The sequence below is a fragment of the Lithobates pipiens genome, unplaced genomic scaffold (genome assembly GCF_037356315.1).
Source record: "Lithobates pipiens isolate NorthernLeopardFrog02 unplaced genomic scaffold, aLitPip1_a1.2 Scaffold_1, whole genome shotgun sequence".
In the NCBI taxonomy this organism is placed as follows: Eukaryota; Metazoa; Chordata; class Amphibia; order Anura; family Ranidae; genus Lithobates; species Lithobates pipiens.
Genome location: NW_027507685.1, coordinates 93,724,987 through 93,752,551, shown reverse-complemented (window position 1 = coordinate 93,752,551; position 27,565 = coordinate 93,724,987). Strand labels below are relative to the sequence as shown.

At 43.7% G+C, this 27,565-nt stretch overlaps 1 protein-coding gene across 2 annotated transcripts in view; it reads left to right on the top strand.

Moving 5' to 3' along the window:
- Nucleotides 1–27,565, top strand: part of SHROOM4 (shroom family member 4) — a 129,550-nt gene that overhangs the window by 16,509 nt on the left and 85,476 nt on the right. The window contains exon 1 of one of the 2 annotated variants that reach the window (XM_077465179.1): nt 24,288–24,387. The exons of the other annotated variant lie outside the window; for it this stretch is intronic. The gene's annotated coding sequence lies outside the window, so the exon portion shown is untranslated. Of the gene's footprint in view, nt 1–24,287; nt 24,388–27,565 lie in introns of those variants that run through there. 2 annotated transcript variants of the gene reach the window in all.

Below are 27,565 nucleotides of genomic sequence, written 5' to 3'. Positions count from 1 at the left end.
GGAGCACCTGAAGAAGTAACTAGATTTCTATTGGCTGAAAATAAAAAAATAAAATAGCTGAAGCTCACAAACATGTACTGATGCTCAATGCCCCCCCCCCCCCAAAAAAAAACACTCAAGTATTAATGGGGGTCTACATGGTGCGAAATTCTTGCAGTTCAGCAGGTTCAACCCTGCTGGTTTAATTTGGGGGGGGAGGGGGGGAAACAAACAAAGACTAATCTATTGGCTGCTTTAGGGGGTTATAGAGCAGATATGGGCAACATATTTTTTCTAAATCTGCAACTGTCCCTAAAGTCATCTCTGGGGATCCTGCCATGAAGGTCCTTGTCCAGGCACTTCATGTTTTAGGGTGACAAAACATTCCTGGGTTGTCACTCTGTTGCAAAGGCCATTTCAACACACATTACACAGACAGTGGTCCGCAGTTGTCAGCAGCAGGGAACCCACCCTGAGAAACACGGTGCAGCCATCGCCGGAGGGCATGTAGCCAGAAAATGGCTGCAAATAGGCCACAGGAGATCAGCAGCACTGAGATGTAACCGTGGATGACAAATAAGTTAAAACCTTCAATAAAAAGGAAAGCAATTGTTTGGTGCGTTTTAGCAAGATAAACGGCATCCTGTTAGGGTTTAATAGTCCATTTTAAAAGCTTTTTTGGTTTCCCGTGCTCAATAAACCAAAATTTAAGTATCCCCTTGGGAACCCTGATCTTAAAAAGTAGCATCAGTAACATAAAAACTAATCGCTTCGAGTGCCAGAAACTCGCCAATTTACTCTCTGCCATAACGTTCCCTTTGCTATCTGATGTTACTGGTGCGTGCGTGTGTGTATATATGTATGTATGTGTGTGTGTATATGTGTATGTGTGTGTATATATATATATATATATATATATATATATATATATATATATATATATATATATATATATATATATAATGTGTGTATGTAAATTGTTGCGTTATATAAATCCTGAATAATAATATAATATTATTCAGTATATATATTTTTACACACACAAAATTTAAGTAATAATGATTTGAGCCCCTGCTGATTTTGTAACTTTGCTGACTTACAAAGAAATTAAGGGTCTATAACTTTTTTTTTTTTTTTTTCTTTTATTCTTGCTGTAGTTTAAATGATGGAGACAGACTTTCAACCAAAAATCGCCAACAAACACATGATATAAATTGAGTTGCAGTTCAGCGAGTAAAAACTGGGTGTGTGTAACGTTGAGAGATATAGATATAGATGTATATTAATATAATAATTTTTTACTTGTAAAATATATATATGTATGTATTCGTATGTAAAGCCAACAGAATGGTCTGATTACCTAGTATTGGTTTCAGTGTACATTGTAGATGTTCTGCATCATGTGACTCATGCAGAATTCAGGAAGGGGTTGGGGGGCAGTGCACAGATAGTTAATAATTAGCAGGGTCCCTGTGCCTTGCATTCCTCAGGTCGCTTGTCACTGCCTGTGTCACAGTCTAAGAATTTGGCCTCCCAGCCAGCCATGGGGACCCAGCGCCTCCTCTGGGAGGGTGGGGTAGGGGCACAGCAGAATAGGTGGTGATGATGCAGCCAGACCTTTTAGCACAGAGGGAAGCAGAGTATGGAAGGACGGGCCACTGGCTCAGCATCAGCCCACTCTGTAAATAGAGCAATACCACTCTAGAACTCGTATAGCGTTCGGATTGATCCTGCGATTCTGAATAACATAGAAGTAAATCCTACTTGGCTGACTGCGCAGAATAACCGTCTTGTATTGCAACTCTATCGTTTCCCCTTTTATATTGTAAAGTGCTGTGCAAACTGTATAATAATAAACACTTGCTCTTTTTTAAGTAAGGTAAGTAATTGGGGGGGGGGGGGGCCCTCACCACTGCATCTCGGTGCAACTGGTCTCCTGCAACCTCTTTGCAGCCACTTCTGTCTGTATGCGCTCCAGCGATGGCTGCTTGGCATTTCTCAGGGTTGCCTGATGGTGACAACAGTGGACCGTGCCTGTGTATTGTGTGTTGAAATGGCCACCTGTAGATTGTCCGAAAACCATGCGGCAGGGAGACACCCCCCCCCCCCCCCCCCATAAGAGGAATTGCCTAAACCAAGGACCTTCCTGGCAGGATCACTATCTGGAAGGCTGCAGATTTAAAATTATTTAGAAAATCTTATTAACAATAATAATAAATTTGTAACAAATATATATATATATATATATATAGTGCCTTGCGAAAGTATTCGGCCCCCTTGAACTTTTCAACCTTTTGCCACATTTCAGGCTTCAAACATAAAGATATAAAATGTTTATTTTTTGTGAAGAATCACCAACAAGTTGAACACAATTGTGAAGTGGAACGAAATCTATTGGATTTTTGAAACTTTTTTAACTAATAAAAAAATGAAAAGTGGGGCGTGCAAAATTATTCGGCCCCCTTGCGTTAATACTTTGTAGAGAAAAAAGCGCCCAGAGGCGATTCAGTTCGTATAGGTAGCGCTATATAAGTCATTCATTCATTCAGCCACCTTTTTGCTGCGATTACAGCTGCAAGTCGCTTGGGGTATGTCTCTATCAGTTTTGCACATGGAGAGACTGAAATTCTTGCCCATTCTTCCTTGCAAAACAGCTCGAGCTCAGTGAGGTTGGATGGAGAGCGTTTGTGAACAGCAGTTTTCAGCTCTTTCCACAGATTCTCGATTGGATTCAGGTCTGGACTTTGACTTGGCCATTCTAACACCTGGATACGTTTATTTGTGAAACATTCCTTTTGTAGATTTTGCTTTATGTTTGGTATCATTGTCTTGTTGGAAGATAAATCTCCATCCCAGTTTCAGGTCTTTTGCAGACTCCAACAGGTTTTCATCCAGAATGGTCCTGTATTTGGCTGCATCCATCTTCCCCTCAATTTTAACCATCTTCCCTGTCCCTGCTGAAGAAAAGCAGGCCCAAACCATGATGCTGCCACCACCATGTTTGACATTGGGGATGGTGTGTTGAGGGTGATGAGCTGTGTTGCTTTTACGCCAAACATATCGTTTTGCATTGTGGGCAAAAAGTTTGATTTTGGTTTCATCTGAACAGAGCACCTTCTTCCACATGTTTAGTGTGTCTTCCAGGTGGCTTGTGGCAAACTTTAGACAAGACTTTTTATGGATATCTTTGAGAAATGGCTTTCTTCTTGCCACTCTTCCATAAAGGCCAGATTTGTGCAGTGTACGACTGATTGTTGTCCTATGGACAGACTCTCCCACCTCAGCTGTAGTTCTCTGCAGTTCATCCAGAGTGATCATGGGCCTCTTGGCTGCATCTCTGATCAGTCTTCTCCTTGTCTGAGCTGAAAGTTTAGAGGGACAGCCAGGTCTTGGTAGATTTGCAGTGGTCTGATACTCCTTCCATTTCAAAATGATCACTTGCACAGTGCTCCTTGGGATGTTTAAAGCTTGGGAAATCTTTTTGTATCCAAATTCAGGTTTAAACTTCTCCACAACAGTATTACGGACCTGCCTGGTGTGTTTCTTGGTCTTCATGATGCTCTCTGCACTTTCAACAGAACCCTGAGACTATCACAGAGCAGGTGCATTTATACAGAGACTTGATTACACACAGGTAGATTCTATTTATCACCATCAGTCATTTAACATTGGATCATTTAGGACAACATTGGATCATTCAGAGATCCTCGCTGAACTTCTGGAGTGAGTTTGCTGCACTGAAAGTAAAGGGGCCGAATAATTTTGCACGCACCACTTTTCAGTTTTTTTTATTTGCTAAAAAAGTTTAAAATATCCAATAGATTTCGTTCCACTTCACAATTGTAGTCATCTTCCAGGACGGCACACCTGAGAGATGACTGGTCCACCTGACAGGAAACACAATCAACAACAAGTTTAAAAGTTCCCACCCCTCCCTCAGACCCTCAGTTCTTGATTGTGTTTCCCACAGGATGGCAGCGAAACCAAGTTTCTCCTTTATTTTTGTTGAGAGGTCTGAGACCTTGTTTTTTTTCCCTAGAGAGCATTATCTTTCCCTGGGACTCAGCAGACAGGGTCTGCGATAGTCCCTTGTAACCCCCAGGGACACCTGGGGGAGATAGTCCTCACTCAAGGTCTCTTTAGAGAGCCTTGTTCTCAGCCACGTGGGACAGGGGAGTTGTCCTAAACGTGCTGCTCCCAATTTATGCTGGTGCCTACCTTGAACTTTGTTCGTTGGTGGAGTGAGGTGAGCTGCATCCTTCCAGGAGTGCTGAACGCGGATGGCGTGCGTTCCAGCACTACGGCGCATGTCCGGAAGTTCGGACGCGTCACTTCCGGGCATCGAGTTTCCGGATGGAGACCTTGTTGGTACTGTGATGTCTGGACGCACCGGCGTGCGTTCCAGCATCACGGCGCAGGACCGGAAGAGGGCCGTACGTCATTTCCGGGCGACGGACCTCCCAAAGATGGCGCAGATCGGCGGTTTATTTAAACAGCAGAGGGTGCAGTGGAAAGCACCCAGGCTACATTCTGGTGAAGCGCATTGTGCATTGCAGCATCTCCAAGGCAAACAGGGGAACACTCAAGACTACACCTTGATCCAGCGATCCTGCAGGGCAGCTAAATCGCCATGGAACTGGAAGGTCTGTCTGAGCAGACAGTCATTGAGGTCGCCACAGGGGGTGAGTGATCCAGCTGTGTTTTAGGGGCAGGGTACTCTGAGGCAGACCCCCCTTGGCCCTTTTAGGACATGAGTAGCTAATTGCCTATTTTACTATTTCCAGGGACTGAAGGCTCTGCCCAGGGGTCAGCCTGTAGGTATAAAGGAAAGGCTACTTCAAAGTCCAGGCGTTGTGGTTATTGTAATTCTAGGCTAGCACAAGACCACAGCAAGCCTTTCTGCGATAGATGTATATTTAAGCTCGCAGGCAAGGAGACCGCCCAGGTCGTGAAGGAATGTAGGGCTTTACAGTCAGAAATGTTAGCCACCCTTCAATCTTTTCAAACTACTCTAGTGAAGAGTCAGGATGAGGGTCCTTCTGGGAGAGAGACTCCTCATTGACAAGAGAATTTTTCCACATCTTATACGGAGAGTTCCCAGGGCCAGGTCTCCCTGTTGTCTGAGGTGGAGGAAGGTCAGGTCCCAGAATTTAGTTCTGGGGAGGAAGATTCAGACCAGGATAGCCAGGGGGAGGCAAAACCTGGGGGACTTTTGTTCTCGAGTGAGGACATGGAAGGTCTATTAAAGGCCATTTACACCTCGGAAGATATCCAGGTCCCCTCTGCTCAGGTTTCAGCACAGGATAAGGTGTATAGGGGCCTAGGAATGTTGCAGGCCAGAACCTTTCCCATCCACCAGTCTCTGAAGGAGATAGTCCTCAGAGAATGGAAGGAACCTGAACGTAAGCTCCTCAGACTGAAAGCTTGGAAGAGAAGGTGTCCCTTTAAGGATGAGGAGGAGGAGAAATTTTTTAAAACTCCTCGTTTGAATGCAGCCCTAGCGCAGGTGTCTAAGAGGTCTGATTTATCCTTCGAAGATTCTGGAATTATCCAGGATCAGATGGATAGAAAGTCTGAGACATTACTCCAAAAGGGCCTGGGAGGCGAATGCGGCAGCAATGGCGCCGGCTCTAGCTTCCGCCTGTGTAGCCAAAAATGCAGACACCTGGCTTGGCAAATTAATGGATCACGTCTCCCGGTGTAAGGAGACTAAAGAAATTGTAGACTCGCTGGAGGTAATCAGTCGAGCGGTAGCATATGTGGCAGATGCAGCGGTGGAGACTGTTGGAACCACAGCTAAGGCAGCAGCACTTTTAAACTCCGCCAGGAGGGCCCTATGGGTAAAGACCCTGGATGGAGATTTCACTTCCAAGTCTCGCTTATGCGGCATTCCCTTTTTGAGGGTTCCCTGCTGTTTGGGTCAGGCCTAGATCAGGTTCTGTCCTGATCTACTGAAAAGGGAAAGAAGTTCCCGGTGAGGCCCAAGAGGGAAAGGGGTAAGAAATTTTTTCGAGGCCCCCACTCAAAGACTCATCATAGAGGGAAAGTTGAACAGAGGAAGAAGTGGAACATTGGAAAAGGAAAAGACAAGAGTGCAATTCTTTTCTCCAGTTCCGGAGCCTCTCAGAAAGAAGGCAAATGACGCCACCGTAAGGGTGGGCGCAAGACTCAGCAACTTCCTACCCCATTGGGAAAGGATTACGCATAGTCCATATATTTTAAATCTCTTAGAAGAGGGGTACAGACTGGAATTCCAAAGTCTTCCCCCACAGAAATTTCTGATTACCTTTCCTCCCAGGGACCCAGCCAAGGCAGCGGGGTTACTGAGAAATTTAAAGGAGCTGGCAGAGCAAGGGGTTATTGCTCCAGTACCAGCCAGTCAGTTAGCCCAGGGTTGTTACTCGCACGTATTTGTGGTTCCAAAACCCTCAGGCAAATTTCGTTTAATAATAAATTTGAGAGGACTCAACCGTTACCTCAGAAGAGGTTCAGGGTGGAGAGTATTTACTCAGTAAGAAAACATCTTCAGGCAGGAGTTTTTATGGTCACTCTGGACCTGAAAGACGCATATCTACACGTACCCATTGCTCCCGAACACCAGAAGTACCTACGCTTCGCAGTTCACATACAGCAGAAGGTACAACACTGGCAGTTCAGAGCTCTTCCCTTTGGGCTGGTGGCAAGCCCAAGGGTATTCACAAAAGTGATGGCCGAGGTCGTAGCATACCTACACCTGCAGGGGATAAGGTTAATACCCTACCTGGACGACTTGCTGATCTACAGTGTGGATCAGAGGCAAGCAGTGATAGACAGAGACGTCGTGTTAGAGACTGGAGACCTTGGGCTGGATGGTCAGTCGGGAGAAGTCCTCACTGACACCATCTCAGTCCAAACTATACCTAGGCTACCTGTTAGACTCACAGGCACAGAAGGTATTCTTACCAACAGAAAAGGTAGTGAAGGTCCAGAATGCGGTTGTCACCCTTCTCGAAAGAGGAGAAGCCTCTCTGAGATATATAATGAGACTGCTGGGCCTCATGACGGCCTGCATACCGGCAGTAACCTGGGCACAACTTCATTCTCGACGACTTCAGACTTTCCTACTTGCCTCATGGGGAGGAAAGAGAGAAACATTGGAGAGGTGAGTGTCCCTCACAGAGGAGGTCTCTCTCTCTCTCTCTCTCTCTCTCTCTCTCTCTCTCTCTCTCTCTGTGGTGGTGGCTCAACCCACACAACTTGTTGAAGGGTCGCCCCTGGTCCCAGGTAAACCCATTGGTCTTGACCACGGACGCCAGCGCTTGGGGCTGGGGGGCTCATCTGGGAGACCAATATACCCAGGGGTCCTGGAACCGCAGCTAAGCCAGGGAATCTTCCAATTTCAGGGAGCTCCTGGCAGTAGGCAAAGCCCTAGAGTATTTCCAACAGCAGCTGCAGGACAGAGAGGTTCAGGTCCTCTGACAACTGGGTCACGGTTGCATACCTAAACCACCAAGGGGGGACAAGGTCTGGCAAACTGAGGGAGTTAGCACAGCAGATCCTTGGGGAAGCAGAAAGGAGTGTCCTTTCACTATCAGCGATTCATATAAAAGGCTCACTCAATCTGAAGGGAGATTTCCTAAGCAGACAGCCCATCCTTCAAGGGGAATGGGGATTGAGCAAGGAAATCTTCTTCCTGATTTGCAGACATTTTGGCAAGCCAGAAATAGATTTTAGCTTCCCGGAGGAATGCGAAGGTCCGCAGGTTTTTCTCCCTTTACAAGGATCAAGAAGCAGAAGGGATAGACGCTCTTGTACAGGTGTGGGATTTTTAGGCTGGCCTATGCCTTTCCCCCACTGGTACTCCTTCCCAGAGTTCTACAGAAGTTAACCTACTCAAGGACAGACCTGGTGCTGATAGCACCCTGGTGGCCCAAGAGGGTTTGGTTTCCCACCATTCAGAGTCTCTCGGTAGCTCCCCCGCTGCATCTGCCGGTGCAACGAGACCTGCTCAGTCAGGGTCCAGTCTTTCACCCCGACCCGGGACGTCTCTCTGACAGCATGGCTATTGAGAGGGAAATACTCCGTGACAGGGGCTGTTGTGATAGACACTCTTCTCCTCAGTAGGAAAGGCGTCACCAGAAAAATTTATGCAAAGGTCTGGAAAGTTTTCTCCCATTGGCTGCAGTCTAAGGAGGGGGCTCTCCAGATGATACCTACCATCCTAGACTTTCTTCAAGAGGGGGTGGACCAAGGTTTGGCAGTCAGCACCCTCAAAGTCCAAGTGGCAGCCCTGTCCGTGTTTTTTGACAGGAAACTAGGACAAGAACCACTGATAAAAAAAAATTTGTTGGCCAGGGAAAGGGTAGTTCCAGTCAGGTCGGTCAGTTGCCCTCCATGGGACCTGTCCCTGGTATTAGATGCCCTAACAAAGGGGCCTTTTGAGCCGGTGGCTCAAATTTCTGTTAGACTTTTATCATTTAAGTTGGCCTTCCTTCTGGCTATCACTACGGCCAGAAGGGTGGGTGATATACAGGCCCTGTCAATTAAAGAGCCGTTTTTGCGTATCCTAGAGGATAGGGTAATCCTCACTCAGGATCCTCTTTATTTGCCAAAGGTGGCTTCGCTATTTCACAGAACACAGGAGATTATTCTCCCGTCTTTTTGCCAGAATCCCAAGAATAAAGAAGAGGAAAGATTCCATTTCTTAGATGTCAGGCGCTGTCTCCTAGTCTATTTGGAAAGAGTGAAAGACTTTAGGAGATCCAGTCACTTATTGATCACCTTCTCAGGGAAGAGAAAGGGTCTACAAGCTTCTAAGGCAACGATAGCTAGATGGGTCAGACAAACCATATCTATTGCTTATAGGCAGGCAGGTAAACCAGTGCCAACCCGCCTTAAGGCGCATTCAACTAGATCCCTGGCGACCTCCTGGGCAGAAAGGGCAGGCGCCTCAATCGACCAGATCTGCAGAGCAGCAACATGGACGAGCCATAGAACATTTCTGAGGCACTACAGAGTGGAGCTGTTGTCCTCTCAGGATTTGGCATTTGGCAGGAAGGTCCTACAAGCGGTTGTCCCACCCTAAAGGTAGGCCTGAACTTCTTGCTTATCGTCTCAGGTGTGCCGTCCTGGAAGATGACTGGAGAAAATGACCAGTTACACTTACCGGTAACGGCTTTTCTAGGAAATCTTCCAGGACGGCAGGCCTACTTCCCTACCCTTGTTTTATTGGTGTGGTATATTTTATTCCTCACAGAATGTTCCCTCTGACACCGGTGTGGGCTTTTCTTTACCATAACTGAGGGTCTGAGGGAGGGGTGGGAACTTTTAAACTTGTTGTTGATTGTGTTTCCTGTCAGGTGGACCAGTCATCTCTCAGGTGTGCCGTCCTGGAAGATTTCCTAGAAAAGCCGTTACCGGTAAGTGTAACTGATCATTTTTGAATATATATATATATATATATTATTACTCAAATAAGTAACAATATTATTACTTAATTACTTTTTATTATTCTAATATTTTTTTTTTTTTTTTTTGAATATTATTATTTAGGGATGCACTGATACCGATATCAGTGCCGATACCAAGTATTTTCACAGGTTTTCATGAAAATGCTCCGATACTGGAAACCAATACTTTGCGGTGTAATTTGAGCCCATACAAAATGAATGGGCTCAAATCGCATGCAATTTGAACAAGAATATGGTGCAATTTCTGTCCGAATTGCATACTCCTGTGTGAAACCAAGCTTATCATAGTGACTTCAACCTGGGCGGTGGGGGGAATCAAATGCGATTCGGACAGGAATTGCACCGCATTCCTGTTCAAATCACATGATGTGTGTGTGTATATCCTTTTTTTGCAGTGCGATTTGAGCCCATTAATATTTTGTATGGGCTCAAATTGCACCGCAAGATATCGGTACTTCCCGAAAGTATTGGTTGTTGTACTTGCCAATTAAAATAAAAAATAAAAAATGGGGTATCGGTGCAACCTGGTGATGATTTATTAGTCAGGATTTACAGTGAGGGGGGTAAAAAGTATTTGACCCCCTGCTGATTTTGTACATTTGCCCACTGACAACGAAATGATCAGTCTATAATTTTAATGATCGGTTTATTTTAACAGTGAGAGACAGAATAACAACAAAAATATCCAGAAAAATGCATTTCAAAAAAGTTATAAATTGATTTGCATTTTAATGAGTGATATAAGTATTTGATCCCCTATCAATCGGCACGATTTCTGGCTCCCAGGTGTCTTCTATGCAGGTAACGAGCTGAGATTAGAAGCACTCTCTCTTAAAGGGAGTTCTCCTCCTAATCTCAGCTTGTTGTGTGTCTAAAAGACACCTGTCCACAGAAGCAATCGCTCAAATTCCAATCTCTTCACCATGACCAAGACCAAAGGGCTGTCCAAGGATGTCAGGGACAAGATTGTAGACCTACACAAGGCTGAAATGGGCTACAAGACCATCGCCAAGCTGCTTGGTGAGAGGGTGACAACAGTTCACAAATGGAAGAAACACAAAATAAGTCAATCTCCTTCAGTCTGGGGCTCCTTGCAAGATCTCACCTCGTGGAGTTTCAATGATCATGAGAACGGTGAGGAATCATCCCAGAACTAGACGGGAGAATCTTGTCAATTTCAAGGCAGCTGGGACCATAGTCACCAAGAAAACAATTAGTTACACACCACGCCGTGGAGGACCGACATCCTGCAGCACACGCAAGGTCCCCCTGCTCAAGAAAGCACATGTACAGGTCCATCTGAAGTTTGCTAATGAACATCTGAATGATTCAGAACTGAGTGAAAGTGTTGTGGTCAGATGAGACCAAAATCAAGCTCTTTGGCATTAACTCAACTCTCCGTGTTTGGAGGAGAAGGAATGCTGCCTATGACCCCAAGAACCCCATCCCCCACCATCATACATGGAAGTGGAAACGTTATGCTTTGGGGTTATTTTTCTGCTAAGGGAACAGGACAACTTCACCCCATCAAAAGGGATGATGGACGGGGCCATGTACCATTAAATCTTGGATGAGAACCTCCTTCCCTCAGCCAGGTCATCGAAAATGGGTAGTGGATGGGTATTCCAGCATGACCATGACCCAAAACACACAGCCCAGACAACAAAGAAGTGGCTTTAGATGAAGCACATTAAAGTGGTGTTGCCACCAAAAAATAAGTGTTTAAAATTCTTAATAAAAAATAATTGGAAAAAAATGTTTGTTTTTTTTTACTCACCTCTAAATACCTGTTGCTAGAGGGTCTCTCGTAGTCTACCTTCTTCCTTGCCCGGGCTGGGGACATCACTTCCCCTCGCACCACACAGTCATCTGGGACCTGTCACGTGTCCCAGATGACTGTGTGGCATATCACGGCGCCCTGCGCCGCTCGCGCATGCGCAGTGGGTGCCCGGCTGTGAAGCCACACCTGGGTGCCTACAGTACGAATGACGGCGCCGCAAGCAGAGTGGGGAACGAGGGGGGGGCTTTAGTTCACCCGCATTGCTGGACCCTGGGACAGGTAAGTGTCCGATTATTAAAAGTCAGCAGCTGCAGTATTTGTAGCTGCTGACTTAATTTTTTTTAGGGGCACCCCACTTTAAGGTCATGTGGCCTAGCCAATATCCAGACCTTCATTCCATAGAAAATATGTGGAGGGAGCTGAAGGTTCGAGTTGCCAAACATCGACCTCAAAACCTTAATGACTTGGGGAGGATCTACAGAGGAGTGGGACAAAATCCCTCATGAGATGTGTGCAAACCTGGTGGGGCCAACTACAAGAAATGTCTGACCTCTGATTTCCAATAAGGGTTTCTCCACCAAGTGCTAAGTCATATTTTGCGAATTGGTCAAATACTTATATCGCTCATTAAAAAGCAAATACATTTTCTAACTTTTTTATTTCTTTTTTTTAAATGCATTTTTCTGGATATCTTTGTTATTCTGTCTCTCACTATTAAAATAAAACGGACCATTTAAAATTAGACTGATCATTTCTTTGTGCTAATGTACAAAATCAGCAGGGGGTCAAATACTCCCCTCCTCCCTCCAAAAGGGAGAGCCGCACGCCTTTTTTTTTTTTTTTTTTTTTTTTTTTTAAGGCTTGACGTATTTTGGTATCGATTTTTTTTTTTTTTTTTCCTCCGTGGTGTTTGTTGCGTTTTATTTTTTTTTGCGTGAGTCCGCCGGACTTTTGAAATGAACGGACTTGCCCACACACGGAGGAAGTCCGTTCATTTTGAACGCGGCTCCAGGTAGACGGGACTAACTTGCCTCTAAATGCCTGTTGCTAGGGGGTCCCTCGTAGTCTGCCTCCTTCAGTGCCTGGGCTCCTGACGTCACTTCCCCTCAGCGCAGGAGGGGCTCAGCTCCGCCCCCTCCCTCCTGTCAGTCACCTGGGACTTGTGACAGGTCCCAGATGACTGCGTGGCCTATCACAGCGCCGCTCGTGCATGCCCGGATTTGAAGCCACAGCCCACAATTGCAATGCCGGCGCCACGGAGAGGAGGGGGGACAAGCGGGGCTTCATTCCCCCGCATCGCTGGACCCTGGGACAGGTAAGTGTCCGATTTATTAAAAGTCAGCAGCTGCATTATCTGTAGACTTTTAAATTTATTTTTATTTTTTTCAGGGAAACTCCTCTTTAAGTGTATTTTTTATTAAAAATTCAAGATTTGATATAGTTGCACTAATAGATTCAGCTTAAAAAAAATTGCAACATTTTATCCCGCAGGGTCTCTATAATGTTTGGGGGGGTTTAGGAAATCCTCAGTCCTAAAAATGTACAGTTTATACAAATAATAAAACTCTGGCAGTGAAAGCGTTGGATCCGTTGAGTAAGATTTGGGTTCATAAAAACTTTTCATGCCCCCCATTGAAACGGCTTTGATCCTACAAGACAAGGTCTCCTCAACAATGTTCCCCCGTCTGGCAGGATCACGGCGCTTCCCATTGACTCTCACAATGGGATGAAGCCAATAATCATTAGCTCACTGACTCATTCGTTGTAGTTTACTAAATAAAAGAAAAATTTCACTGGCTTTTAAAAGCTGTAGCGTGACCCCGTTGTAAATTTTCCAGTCTATTCAGTGAAGTGCAGCACAAAGGCTACAAAGGGTTCTAGAGCCGCTACTATTATAATGACTGACGGAGTTCCGTGTCGGACAATAGATGCCAATTTCTCTCTCCAGCGCTAAGAGCTGTAAAAGTGCTGGAGGAAAGCTTTGAGCGGGCTTCAGCTTCACTGCTAATTAGCTTCAGAAGAGTACGTGCTGGGTGAAGAACCGCCATCGTTTGTATGCCCACGCGGTTCATACGTTTTGATCTCCCTTTTTTTTTTTTATAGAGCTCTTAGCTTTGTTGAAGCCCAGTTTGCTTTTCAGGTGCATCGAAAACAAACATTGTGCAAAATCGCGTATTCTTAAGTAAAAATAAATAAATACACGAAAATAAAAAAAAACCTGTCCCTTGCCAGCTTTTTTGCAGAGAAGGATCCTTGCTCGCTGTTTGGAAGCAGTGGTCTCTCTGCAGAGGTATGGCTTGTCCTTGGCTGAGTCGGACCTTATAGTCGGCAAAGCTCGTATCATCATGCTGATTTGGATAGCTATAGCTCAAAGTCTCTAAGGCAGTGGTCATCAACCCTGTCCTCAAGGCCCACTAACAGGCCAGGTTTTATGTAATACTTTGGCGATGCAGACTAGAATACTGCGATCACTGAGCAGCAAATGACATCACCTGTGATGTATTTGTTATCTTGCAAACCTGGCCTGTTAGTGGGCCCTGAGGATAGGGTTGGTGACCACTGTTCTAAGGGTTGTACTGGACCTGGATACTTGTAGATAGTGCCGGCTCTTCCAAGATCCCTACCAGGGTTCCTGGCAGGATCTTCACTGGGTCTTCTAGGACAGTGGTTCTCAACCTTGTCCTCAAGTACCCCCCAACAGGCCATGTTTTTGGAAATTCTCTTAGATAAAATAGCTGTCCAAAATACCAAGCCAATGACTCGGATTTAAAGCACCTGTGCAAGATAAAAGAAAAACTTGCAAACGTGGCCTGTTGGGGGTACTTAAGAACAGGGTTGGTGACCACTGTTCTAAGGGTTGTACTGGTCCTGGCAGGGGACAGGTCTAAAACCCCATACACACTATCAGATTTTCTGATGATTTTTGTCTTCAGATTTACCAAAACCATGTAGTGCAAGGGCCTGCCTGATTGCATCCACATTGAAACTCCTAAGGTTTGACCTCCATATTATATGGTTTTGGTAAATCTGAAGGAAAGGGAAGTATCTGATTACTCTCTTGCCTGTTGCCTGCCACAACCTCCACCTGGGCCTGATTACGGTCTCGGCTGCCACCTTCCTCAGCTGCTACCGGGACCTGACAACTGCCTGCTAAAACCTCTGTCTAGACCTTACTACTCTTGTCTGCCAAGACATCTAACTGGACCTGACTACTGGTTTGATCCCTGCTTTAAATTACTCTCTTGCCTGCCACAACCTCCACCTGGACCTGATTACTGTCTCGGCTGCCACACTCCTCATCTGCTGCCAGAACCTGACTACCACCTGCTTATGACCCCTGCCTAGACCTGACTACTCTCTTGCTAGCCAAGACCCCTGCCTGGACCTGACTACTGTCTTTCCTTCCACTTGCTTTGAACCCTACTTGGAATCTGATTAATCTCTCTTGCCACCTGCCACAACCCCCACCTGGACTTGATTACGGTCTTGCCTATTGCCTGCTATGACCCCTGTCTAGACCAGGGGTCTCCAAACTATGGCCCTCCCAGTTGTTCAGGAACTACAATTCCCATCATGTCTGTGAATGTCGGGAAGTGAAGTTCTGCAACAGCTGGAGGGCCGTGGTTTGGAGAACCCTGGTCTGGACGTAACTACTCTCTTGCCTGCCACCTGCTTTGGTCCCTACTTGGGACCTAATTACTTTCTTACTTGCTGCCTTCCACAACCACTACCTGGACCCGATTACTGTCTTGTCTGCTGCCTGTCTTGACCCCTGCTGGGATCTGTCTACTGTTCTGCCTATTGCCTGCTGTGACCTCTGCCTAGACCGGACCTCTCTTGCTTGCCAAGACCTGTGTCTGGGCCCTCCCTTGCCTGCTAAGACCTCTATATTGGGCCCTCCTTTTGCCTACTGCCTGCGAAGGCTGCTGCCTGGACCCGACTACTCCCTTGCCTACCTCTCATTTTATAGCATTGGTCTGATTTGTATACTGTATGGCCATTTTTTTTCTGTGTGGCATGTGCAGGTTTAAAACAAACCTATAGCCTCCTTCGCCGCCTTGTCAAATACCTCTGAAAAGTGATCCCACATGAATTGAACCATTTACCTGGACCTGGTTACTGTTTTGTCTGCTGCCTGTCTTCACCCCTGCTGGGATCTGCCTACTGTCCTGCCTATTGCCTGCGTTGACCTCTGCCTAGACCTGACCTCTCTTGCTTGCCAAGACCTGTGTCTGGGCCCTCCCTTGCCTGCTGCCTGCCAAGACCTCTAGATTGGGTCCTCCTTTTTGCCTGCTGCTTATGAAGACTGTTGCCTGGACCGACTACTCCCTTGCCTACCTCTCATTTTTTAGCATTGGTCTGATTTGTATACTGTATGGCCCGTTTTTTCTATGTGGCATTTGCAGGTTTAAAACAAACCTACTGCCTCCTTCGCCACCTCTTAGATACCTCTTAAAAGTGATCTCACATGAATTGCTTTTCAGGGGTTTGGCAATAACAGCCCACACATCTAAAAGTAACCTAAAGGAGATTGTACATTCTGATTGCATAGTGTATGGCCAGCTTTACTCTTCTTCTATTCCAGCTCCGCAGTCTCCATTGTGCTCTTCTTCATTTGATGCGATTTTCCTCACCATGATCTGGGGTTTGGCTCTTTAACCCCTAACTGACTGCTAAAAAACTGCCTAAAACTGGTCAACTAATTTAATTGTGTAATCACCTTTTAGATATACAAATTTATTCAATTTAATGATTTTACGTTGTATGCTGGGTGTACAGATTGTAACGTGTGGCACTTGGATATCTGTTACCCGGTCAGCAGATTGCTGGACAAATTGTACCGAAACTTTTGGAGTGTCCTTCAGATTCCTGCGATCCAGGTTGAAGTAGTCCTGGCACAGACGGGCGCTCTTCTTGGGTGTTGGCACACGGACTCTGCATCTATCAGCAGCAATGCTTCCAATACATACGTAAAAATCTGTTGTTTTTGGGTATCTTGAGTTTCTAAAATTTACTATAACCGCATTCTACTACAGCGCGAAACACGCTGGATTTTTAACCTTGGGCCCACACGGTCCCCAGGTTTAAATGACACATTTAGTTTTAAGCCTTTTTTGTAAGGGGATTTCTGTGTTTTTATTTTTTTTTTTGTCGCCGTACTGCCATGTGGTATCTGTATGCTCATTAAGCTTATCATAACGAAGTGCAAAGACATCTTTTTTTGATATTTAAGTCTACGTATCAGCCCTTATATTGTGCTGACTAACACAATTTTTTTAATTTTAATTCAAATTTCTCTTTATTTGATATTAAACTATACACACTGCCGCAATTTTCTTTTGGATGTCCCTTTAACCACTTTACCACTGGGCACTTAAACACCCTTAATAATCAGACCAATTTTCAGCTTTCGGTGCTCTCACATTTTGAATGACAATTACTCTGTCATGCAACACTGGACCTATATGAAATTTTTGTCCTTTTTTTCACACAAATGGAGCTTTCTTTTGGTGGTATTTAATCACCTCTCGGTTTTTTATTTTTTGTGCTATAAAAGAAAAAATACAGAAAATTCTGTAAAAAAAAAGATTTTTTCTTTGTTTCTGTTATAAAATTTAGCAGATTAGTAATTTTTCTTCATAAATTTTGGCCAAAATTTATACTACTACATATCTTTGGTAAAAATAAGTACAAATTGGTGGATATTATTTGGTCTTTGTGAAAGTTATAGAGTCCACAAGCTATGGTGCCAATATCTGAAAATTGATCACACCTGAAGTACTGATGGCCTATTTCAATTCTTGAGACCCTAACATGCCAGAAAAGTACAAATACCCCCCAAATGACCCCTTTTTGGAAAGAAGACATTCCAAGGTATTTAGTAAGAGGCATGATGAGTTTTTTGAAGTTGTCATTTTTTCCCACAATTCTTTGCAAAATCAAGATATTTTTTTTTACTTTTTTTTTTTTTTTTCACAAAATTGTCATATTATCAGGTTATTTCTCACACACAGCATATGCATACCACAAATTACACCCCAAAACACATTCTGCTATTACTCCCGAGTATGGTGATACCACATGTGTGAGACTTTTACACAGTGTGGCCACATACAGAGGCCCAACATGCAGGGAGCGCCATCAGGCGTTCTGGAGCACCCAGGACAATTCTGACATTTCTCTCCTACATGTAAAAATCATCATTTATTTGCTAGAAAATTACATAGAATCCCAAAACATTATATATGTTTTTTTTAGCAAACACACTGGAGAATACAATGGTGGTCGTTGCAACTTTTTATCTCGCACGATATTTGCGCAGCAATTTTTCAAATGCTTTTTTTTGGAAAAAAAGTTTTGTGCTTAAAAAAAAAAAACAGTAAACTTAGCCCAATTTTTGCATAATGTGAAAGATGAAGTTACGCTGAGTAAATGGATACCTAACATGTCACTCTTCGAAATTGCACATGCTCGTGGAATGGTGCCAAACGTCGCTACTTAAAAATCCCCAAAGGCGACGATTAAATTTTTTTTTTTACTGGTTATATGTTTTGAGTTACAGAGGAGGTCTAGGGCTAGAATTATTGCACTCGCTTTAACGTTCGCAGCGATACCTCACATGTGTGGTTTGAACACCATTTTCATATGTGGGCGGGACTTACGTATGCGTTCGCTTCTGCATGTGAGCACATGGGGACAGGGGCGCTTTAAAAAAAAATTTTTTTTTATTGTTCATTTTACTTTATTTATTTTAGTTTGACATTTTTTTCCCCAAAAATACATTTTTTGATCACTTTTATTCCTATTACAAGGAATGTAAACATCCCTTGTAATAGGAATATGGCATGACAGGTCCTCTTTACAGTGAGATATGGGGTCAATAAGACCCAGCATCTCACCTCTAAGCTGGGAAGCCTGAAAAAAATAAAATAAAAAAATAGATTCTGGCTTTGATCGTATTGGCGAGTCGGTAGAAGCACTGGAGGGCGGCGGGAGCGGGGGGGGGGATGTCTATGGCTGGGTATTGCAGGGTATCACCGACCTATGGCTGGGTATCTCCGAGTATGGCTGGGTATCTCAGAGTATGGCGTTGCAGGGTATTGGCGGGTGTTGCAGAGCATTGCAGTGTTGCAGGGTATTGGCGGGTGTTGCAGAGCATTGCAGTGTTGCAGGGTATTGGCGGGTGTTGCAGAGCATTGCAGAGTGTTGCAGGGTATTGGCGGGTGTTGCAGAGCATTGCAGATTGTTGCAGGGTAATGGCAGGGAATTGAGGAGTTAATTTTCGGTGAGCAGCAATGTGGGCACTGCAGATGCAGCCCACAGCGCTGCTGACACCGTTCTCTTCCCCCTCCGCTGTACCAATCGGTACAGAGAGGGGGAGGGAGGAACCGGCGTCATAACATGACGCCGGTTTGTTTACAAGTGATCACTCCGTCATTTGACGGAGCGTTCACGTGGTAAACGTCCGCGATGAGCGGCCGTTTACCGTGATCCGTGATGCGACCCGGCGGTCACTGGTGCTCTTGAGTGTGCGCCCCAGGGGGCGTGCGAGAGCAGAATTCTGGGAGGACGTCATATGACGTCCTCCCAGAGTTAAACAACCGCCCTGTAGCCGTCATTCGGCTATGGGCCGGTTGTTAAGTGGTTGATGCAGTCTGCACGGGCGCTCGGGGGCAACTCTGCTAATACAGCCTACTAATCAATGAGGCTGTTGCAAGTTGCCCCCTTGTAATTGGAGAATAACCTGCTCTTTTGCACAGCCTTGCCCGGTTCCCTTCTAGCCAGTTTGGGTATGCAGGAGTCAAGGCGGCTTGGATTTAGTTTCTCCACCTTCTATCCTCCTCTGTTTGGCCCCTTTCTCTGTCCGTTTCTCAGGCAGGGTAGGTGCCACTATCCAAGATGGCCGCTGCGCACGGCTGACGTAATTTACGTCGCCCGCGCATGCGCAGTACCTCGGTTTGGGCTATGCACTGGGCGGGGTCTCCTATCTGCATGCCCGCAGCTCGGCGGTGACGTCAGACGCCGCCGAGCTGGAGACTCTAATTTAAAAACCCAGCCAATGTCATTGCCGTGTTGGCAATTGACAGGGAAGGACCTGCTGAAGCTGGATCCTGGGTTTATAGCGGTTTAGCCCTACAGGCTGAGACAGCGCCATTACGAGGTATTGTTTTTATCTACTTGGTCTCACTAACTTGGGTCTTTTACATTTTATTTTATTATCTTGGTCTTGCTGACCACAATAAGGCATTCATACTTGTCCCTATTGTCTATTCGTGGATTTATATAGGTAGACGGTCACAAAGGATTCCGTCATAGGCAGTCTGACAGTACCTTGGTAATTAAAGGCATATCGCCCTAACTAATCTTCATTGATTCCACTAAACTCTACTGTTACTACCTTCAGGTATGTTTTCATACTTGTTTGCCTGAGTAGCCAGTCACTAGTATCATATCTAATAATGTTTTATTTCCCGCTTACTACTATAATTATATGTCTCTGTAGATTGCTGTTGGGACCTCTGATCTTTTATTTGCGGCTTTTCGTCCCCCTTTTTTGGGCGTGACTAATGTTAGACATTGAATATACTTAACCCATGAGCTTTGATCCACATGGTAAGACGCCCACATTATCATTATTATTAACATTATTATTATTAACATTATTATTATTATTTTTCGTATTTATATGTACCTATTTATGGCTATTGACTTTGACCTACCATTATTATTTTTATATTTGTCCCAAATCAATCAAGTTTTTAACGCAAGCTGCATTATCCTGAGGAAACTCAAGGAAGCGAAACATGTTGAAATTTGCAGCATCCTTACGTGTATAGATTGGTAATATTTGTGGTCAACCTTGATCCTGTACCCGCTCTGTACACAACTAATTGATTTTTGCTTCAATATTGTTATATTGTTGTTTTTAAATCAGTTTGTTCTTTGAATAAAATTATTTATTTTAATATGGGCATGTTATTGATAGGGTACCGTATAAAAGTCCAGGGGGTTGGTTACCCTCCAGCCCTCTCATTTCCCCCTTTCTCTCTTCATTATTAGTACAATTTTAACCACTTACGGACCAAGCCGCTTTCTGAGATTTGTTTACAAGTTAAATATAAAAATAAAAATGTTTTGCTAGAAAATTACTTAGAACAACCAAACATTTTTTTCTAACACCCTAGAGAATAAAATGGCAGTCGTTGCAATACTTTCTGTCACAACATATTTGCGCAGTGGTCTTACAAGCGCGCTTTTTTTTGGGGGGAAAAAATACACTTTTTTTGTTTTTTTTTATTAAAAAATAAGAAAACAGTAAAGTTAGCCCAATTTTTTTATTTTATTTTTTTGTTATATTGTGAAAGATAATGTTACGCCGAGTAAATTGATACCCAACATGTCACACTTCAAAATTGCGCCCACTCGTGGAATGGCGACATACTCCATGAATCTCCATAGGTGACATTTAAAAAAAATTCTACAGGTTGCGTGTTTTTTTTTTTTTTTAATTTTTAACTTCTTTTTTTTTTCTTATTTTACCTTTTTTGTTTTTACACTGTTCTTAAAAAAAAAAAAGGGTCACTTTTTATACCTATTACAAGGAATGTAAACTTCCCTTGTAATAGAAAAAAAGCATGACAGGACTTCTTAAATATGAGATCTGGAGTCAAAAAGACCTCAGATCTCATATTTTTGTAAATTACTTTTTATTGAGTTTTTTGACATACAAACAAACATTAACCCGCAAAAGGTGGAAACAGACACTGGTTACGGCATAAAAAAATAAACCCATCCCAGTGTAAACAAAAACGGGGACGTGCGGTGACTCTTCGTTCAAGCGTACAGGAGAATGTCTACTCATATGGTCCCTCCCTCCCCCACTCCCCCACCAAAAGAAAAGGTACCCCTCAGGTACGTGAAAAGGCCATCTATTGGGGAGATCTTTGCATTTGTCTCCAGCCAACCCGCACTCCAAAAACTATTCCTTCAGGACTCTACAAGGAACCCCAGGGTCAGTTGGTGTAACTGATCATGCAGTTAATCCAAAGCCGTGTCCACAGAAGCCACCCATCCTCCCCAAACCTTACCAAACTTGGCAAGAGCTCCTCTGCTCAAGTAGGTAGCTTTGAGAGATTTCCAGCTCTCCAAGGTCGGGGCAGACAAACTCTTCCACGATAAGACAATTCTTTTTTTTAGCATAAAACAATAATAGGGTGAGAAGAGTTCGTATAGCCCTAGTAGTGGCCAAAGGTTCAATCAAGTGCAACAAACACACTTCAATGGACTGGGGGATTGAATTAGAGGTGGCCGATCTGATACAGTGAGCTATAGCTTGCCAGTAGGGTTTAATATGAGGACAGTCCCAGAATATATGCATGAAGGCATGGAGCATCTCCAGCAAAGCGATTGCTGGTTCCCAAACATTTTCGCTAATCTAGCCGGGGTTAAATATATTCTATGTAGGAATTTGTAGTGAATTAAGCGGTCTCTGGCAGAGACTAACCCCGCGTACACACGTAGCGGACTATCCGGCGGACTTAGTCTGGCGGACTTCTCGCCGGACTTTCCGAACGAGCTACTTGCCCACACATGGCACTTTTTCAGCGGACTAATACGGCGTACTAAGTCCGCCGGACTATCCGCCATACTTTGGAAATGAACGGACTCGCCCACACACATGGAGGAAAGTCCGCTCATTTTGAGCGCGTCTCCAGGTAGCCGGGGCCAGCGAAGGAGACGCGTCCTCATCAACATGGGGACAAAAAGGTGCTTTGGGGTGGGGGGGCCGCGCGGCCCCCCTTCCCCAAGGTGCACCCCCCCATGTTGAGGGCCTGGTACTGCTCAGGAGGGGGGGTGCTCGCTCGTCCCCCCCCCTCTTACCTGGCCGGCCGGGTAGCATGCTCGGACAAGGGTCTGATGTGGACCTGGGGGGGACCGACCGCCCATCCCCCCCCCCCCTGGCGATTTTTTGTTTTCGGCTGGCCCCGGCTACCTGGAGTCACGCTCAAAATGAGTGGACTTTCCTCCGCGTGTGTGGGCGAGTCCGTTCATTTCAAAAGTATGGCGGATAGTCCGGCGGACTTAGTACGCCATATTAGTCCGCTGAAAAAGTGCCGTGTGGGCAAGTAGCTCGTTCGGAAAGTCTGGTGGACAGTCCGGCGAGAAGTCCGTCGGATAGTCCGCTACGTGTGTACGTGGCATTAGTCTCTGCCAGAGACTGTGAATTGGGAAGAGTGAGATGCTCCCTGAGATCATTAAACGACATTGGGCTACCATTTAGTACAATATGTTGTAAGGTTTTGACCCCATATTTGGTCCAAACAGGGTCTGGGTAACCATAAAAAATGTTCAGATCTCATATTTACACTAAAATGCAATACAAATAAATATATATATATATATATATATATATATATATATATATATATATATATAATATATAAATTTATTAGTATAATAATATTATAAAATGTGTGTGTATATATGTGTGTGTGTGTGTGTATATATATATGTATATATATATATATATATATATATATATATAATGTATATATATGTGTGTGTATATCTCTATATATCTATCACATGTAAGCTTTATCTAGGGTGGTCTGCATGCAAATTCATCAAAGGACACCCTCCCATCACAGTGTTTTAGATCTTTGCATAAATCCTCCTTCATTGCCCTGCATACATATCTATGTAAATGCCCTTCTTTTCTTTTTTTTTTTTGTATGTGGGCACATGACCACAAAGCCCCTCTGTGTAAATGTACAGTGGCTGCTGGTAGAAGAGAACTCTTCCCCCGGTCAGCAGTGAAGCCTGTTGTTTATGTCAAAGCTCTGTTCAATTCGGCCCCACTGCATTAATAAATTTGACAATTCATTTAATTAAGTTTAAAAAAAAAAAAAACGTGCACGACATTGCAGTCCCTGTACAACGGAGCTTAGCCTGTGAGGCATAAGTAGTAGCACAATCAATTGGATGTGCTATGAAAGTGACATTCTGATAGGAGGAGAGAGCAGAGTGACAGATGACCTCATTAGCCTGCTTTTACTGTCCAATCACAGGCTGAGGGAGGGGGGAAGACCTGTAAGTGCTCAGCAGGCCATAGAAGAATAGAAAAACAAACGATCTCTCGAACAAAAATTAACGTTAACAACATGTGACAGTCCCATCATTTTTTATTTATTTTATTTTTTTTAAATTGTGCAGCGAAATTAAAATTTTTCTGATCCTTTTCAACATTTACTTTTTTTTGGATCAATTTCTTTAGGTCATGCACGCTTTTTTTTATTTAACTTTTTTTTTATTTTACATTTTATTATAATTTTATTTATTAGATTTTTATATTTATTGTATTACATTTTTTGTTTAATATAATTTAATTACATTTTTAATTTTATTTTAAGTTTTATTATTTTATGTATTAGATTTTTATATTTTATTATAATTACATTTTTAGTTTATTATAATTCTTTAATTTTATTATAATTTTATGTATTTTTATATTTTATTATAATTTCATATTTTTTTGGTCTATTATAATTTCATTTTTAATTAAATTTTACATTTTATTTTATTTATTAGATTTTTATAGTAAAAGTAGCAATCAGAAAATCCTTCATTCTGTAAAAAAAATAAAAAATAAATGTGTTCAATCAGTTTTGATGACAGCACAAGTCGCCTGTGGCAAGGGGCACACTAATTATATGAAAAATTGAACGATCGCCTGAATTTTCGCTAATTTTTCTACTCTTCTATGGCCTGCTTTTACTTTTTACTGAAGCTGGCCTAATCAGTTTTCCTTCACTACCAGGCTGGACTGTGCACTGTAGCAGAGCTGTTTAAATCTCAGGACTGGATGGGCCGATATAAACGGTGTTGTGTATTCGGTCGCTGTGTCCGTGGGGCTCTGCGTTAATCTCTCACATACCCTCCAGCCTGCACTGTAAAGACTCTCCTCCATCTCCCTGGCTCTCATCCTGAACTCTTAGCCGGGTACACAAAAGATTTCTTGTCCCCTCCACGCATTTTGACGCTCGATGTAGGAGCCATCCCCTCCCTCCTCTCCGGACACCCTCTCCAGTCTGCCACTTGGACGACTGTACGGGACAGTCAGTTCTTTAATTTTTATTTTTTCTGGACGTGGTTTATTGAAGTAGAAGGTATTTCGTGAAGGTAAACGAGGGGCTTTAATATGATTTGGGGGGGGGTGTTCGCAATCAGGCGACTTTATTTTTTTTATGGATTTTTAAACTTCTGCTTGGTGCGTGTGTGGGTGTGTGAATGGAGAGATTCATGGGGGCTAGAAGTTTGAATATGCTTTATCATAACAGCACTGCTTTTTTATTTTTTTAGTTTTTTTTGTGTAAAAGTGTTACATTTTATCGTTTTTAACATTGTTGCGCAAAAAAAAAAGTAGATTGGGATACTTTATGAAAACTGCAGATCTATAGAGCCGGCTGTGAAATCAGTTTTGGGAATAACATCAGGAACTTCAAGGAAAGGGGCAAATGGTGCTGGAATCCCGAGGGTTGGTTGTTTTGTTTTTGTTACCCAGCAGTATTATGATGGAGCATCCCATTGGGTCACACTGCTGTGACGGCATTGTGCGATTTTCCAGTCCGACTTGCTTGCATTCTTAGTCTATAGGATTCTTAAGTCGTATTGAAGTTTCTTTAAAGTAATGCAGGAACCTTATTAGAAGTCTCTGCAATCCTCAAAGTAAGAGGAGGGTTGCCTTGCCTCGAAGTAATAGGAGGGTTGCCTTGCCTCGAAGTGTGTCAGCAATTGGAAGTGTCTTCCCTAAACGGGCATTAGAGCCTGATATCATGTGCTGTTTGTACACATCTGTTTCATTTATTCAATGAGAAGTCCGACTTGCTTACAATCTTAGTCTATGGGATTCTTAAGTCATATTGAAGTTTCATGAAATTAATGCATGAACCTTATTAGAAGTCCCTGTGACCCTCAGAGTCAGGCTCCATGCACACTGAAGCTCAAAAAAGCTTTTTCTGGACGCCAGATTGCTGGCAGAAAACGCTGGTTGAAAAACTTGCTTTTAACAGCGTTTTGTACTAGCGTTTATGAGCGTTTATTAGCGTTAGCGTTTATAGGCGTTTTCAATAAAAATACACAGAGGACACTCCAAAAATCCCACAGTACATTCCAAACTCCCACAATGCATTGAAAAAAATAGAATGCCGAACACTAATTAACGCGCGTTTATGAGCGTTTATAAGTGTTTTTTTTGGCAGTGAAAAACGGCACTTTGAACGCGAATTTCTGGCGTTCAGAAAAAAGCCCATAAACTCCACTGCTCATTAAAGCTGAAAAACGTCCATGTGTGCATGGACACATAGGCTAACATAGAGTGGAGTTTATGGGCTTTTAAAAAAAACGCCCAAACTCCAATAAACTGCAGTTTATGAGCTCCAGTGTGCATGGAGCCTCAGGCTCCATGCACACTGTAGCTCAAAAAAGCTTTTTCTGGACAACAGATTGCTGGCAGAAAACACTGGTTGAAAAACCTGCTTTTAACAGCGTTTTATACTAGCGTTTATGAGCGTTTTACAGCGTTAGCGTTAATGGGCGTTTTTTATAAAAATACACAGAGGACATTCCAAAAATCCCACAATGCATTGAAAAATAGAATGCCGAACACTAATTAACGCATGTTTATCAGCGTTTATCAGCGTTTGCCGTTTTTTGGCGGTGAAAAACGGCACTTTGAACGCGAATTTCTGGCGTTCATTAAAAGCCCATAAACTCCACTGCTCATTTAAGCTAAAAAACGTCCATGTGTGCATGGACACATAGGCTAACATAAAGTGGAGTTTATGGGCTTTTAAAAAAAACGCCCAAACTCCAATAAACTGCAGTTTATGAGCTCCAGTGTGCATGGAGCCTTAGAGGTTACCTTTTCCCCGGAGAGTGTCAGCAATTGGAAGTGTCTACCCCACACTGGGATTGGAGCTTGATATCATGTGCTGTTTGCACACATCTGTTTCATTTATTCAATAAGAAGTCTGACTTGCTTGCGATCTTAGAGTCTATGGGATTCTTAAGTCGTATTGAAGTTGCATTAAAGTAATGCAGGGACCTTATTAGAAGTCCCTGTGATCTAAGAAGTAAGAGGGTACCTTCCCACATGTCGCCAGTAAGGCGGTAAGAATAGGCAGATGAGCTGCAGTTTTGACACCCCTGGCTGCCCAGATGATGACCATGTTAAGTTACACTGCTTCGGTCATGGTGTAAAAAGTTGTACCACAGATCAATTTTGGTGGGCAGTACCACCCCCAAACACGACCTATTTAAGTGAATGGAGCCATGCTGCAACTGTTCTGGAGCCGCGTGTAATGCCTTTCTTTTTTGTTTAATAAATGTTTATTGAAAGAAAAAAGAAAAACAGAAAGGCAGGGAGTACACATGACATAAAAACATAAACCCAAACATGACCTGACAATAAAGATTCTGTAAGTAGAGTCTAGGGCATTAATGACTGGATGAGACATTCATAGTCCCAAAAGAGCATTATCAAACCATGTGCATACTCCTTTCATCACTTTGTTCGGATGAATTGTTCTCAGCAATGCTATTGATAGCCCAGACAAAAACCCTTATGTTTTCGGTCAAGTGGGAAAAAGTGAGCTTGGTTCCCAGTGGAAAATGAAGGACAGAAGGAAGTGGAAGGAAAAGAGATAGAGGGGTAGGGGAGGGGGGCTGGTATGCATGGAGCACAGTCAAGATCGAAAATATGACAACAAACAACACATTCTCATGTGAGGTGTTACCTCAGGGTGTTGATTACGCTATTATTACCTGCCGTCATTATCTTTTAATCAACGAAAATGTCTTAAATATAGACGAGTCTCAGTGGGATTGTGTAATTATCTCCTTGTAAGTTGCGGTGTGCTTGAATTCCGCCCACGAGGACCAAGTTAGAGTATGTCGTTGATAAGTGTCCTTGATGCGGTGGGTGATTTCTTCCATGAGGTAGATCTCAGATTTTTTTGAAGCCACTTTTTCACGGTTGGAGTTTCCGGCTGGCCCCAAAGGGTTGGTATGAGTGCTTTAGCCGCGTTAAGTAAGTGGGGAACTATGGATCATTTCTACCTTCCAACTGGTTCCGAGGTGGCATGAAAAAGAATGGTCCATGGGTCTGAAGGGAGAGAGACATCGGATATTTGGTGGATCAGTCGGATAATGCTAGACCAGAAGGGGCGAATATATGGGCACGACCAACATACGTGCGCGTGTGTTGCTTTGCTCCCACAATTCCTCCAACACAACGGGGAATTGGCGGGGAACATCTGATGAAGTTTTGCTGCTGTGTAATGCCATCTGGTTAGCAATT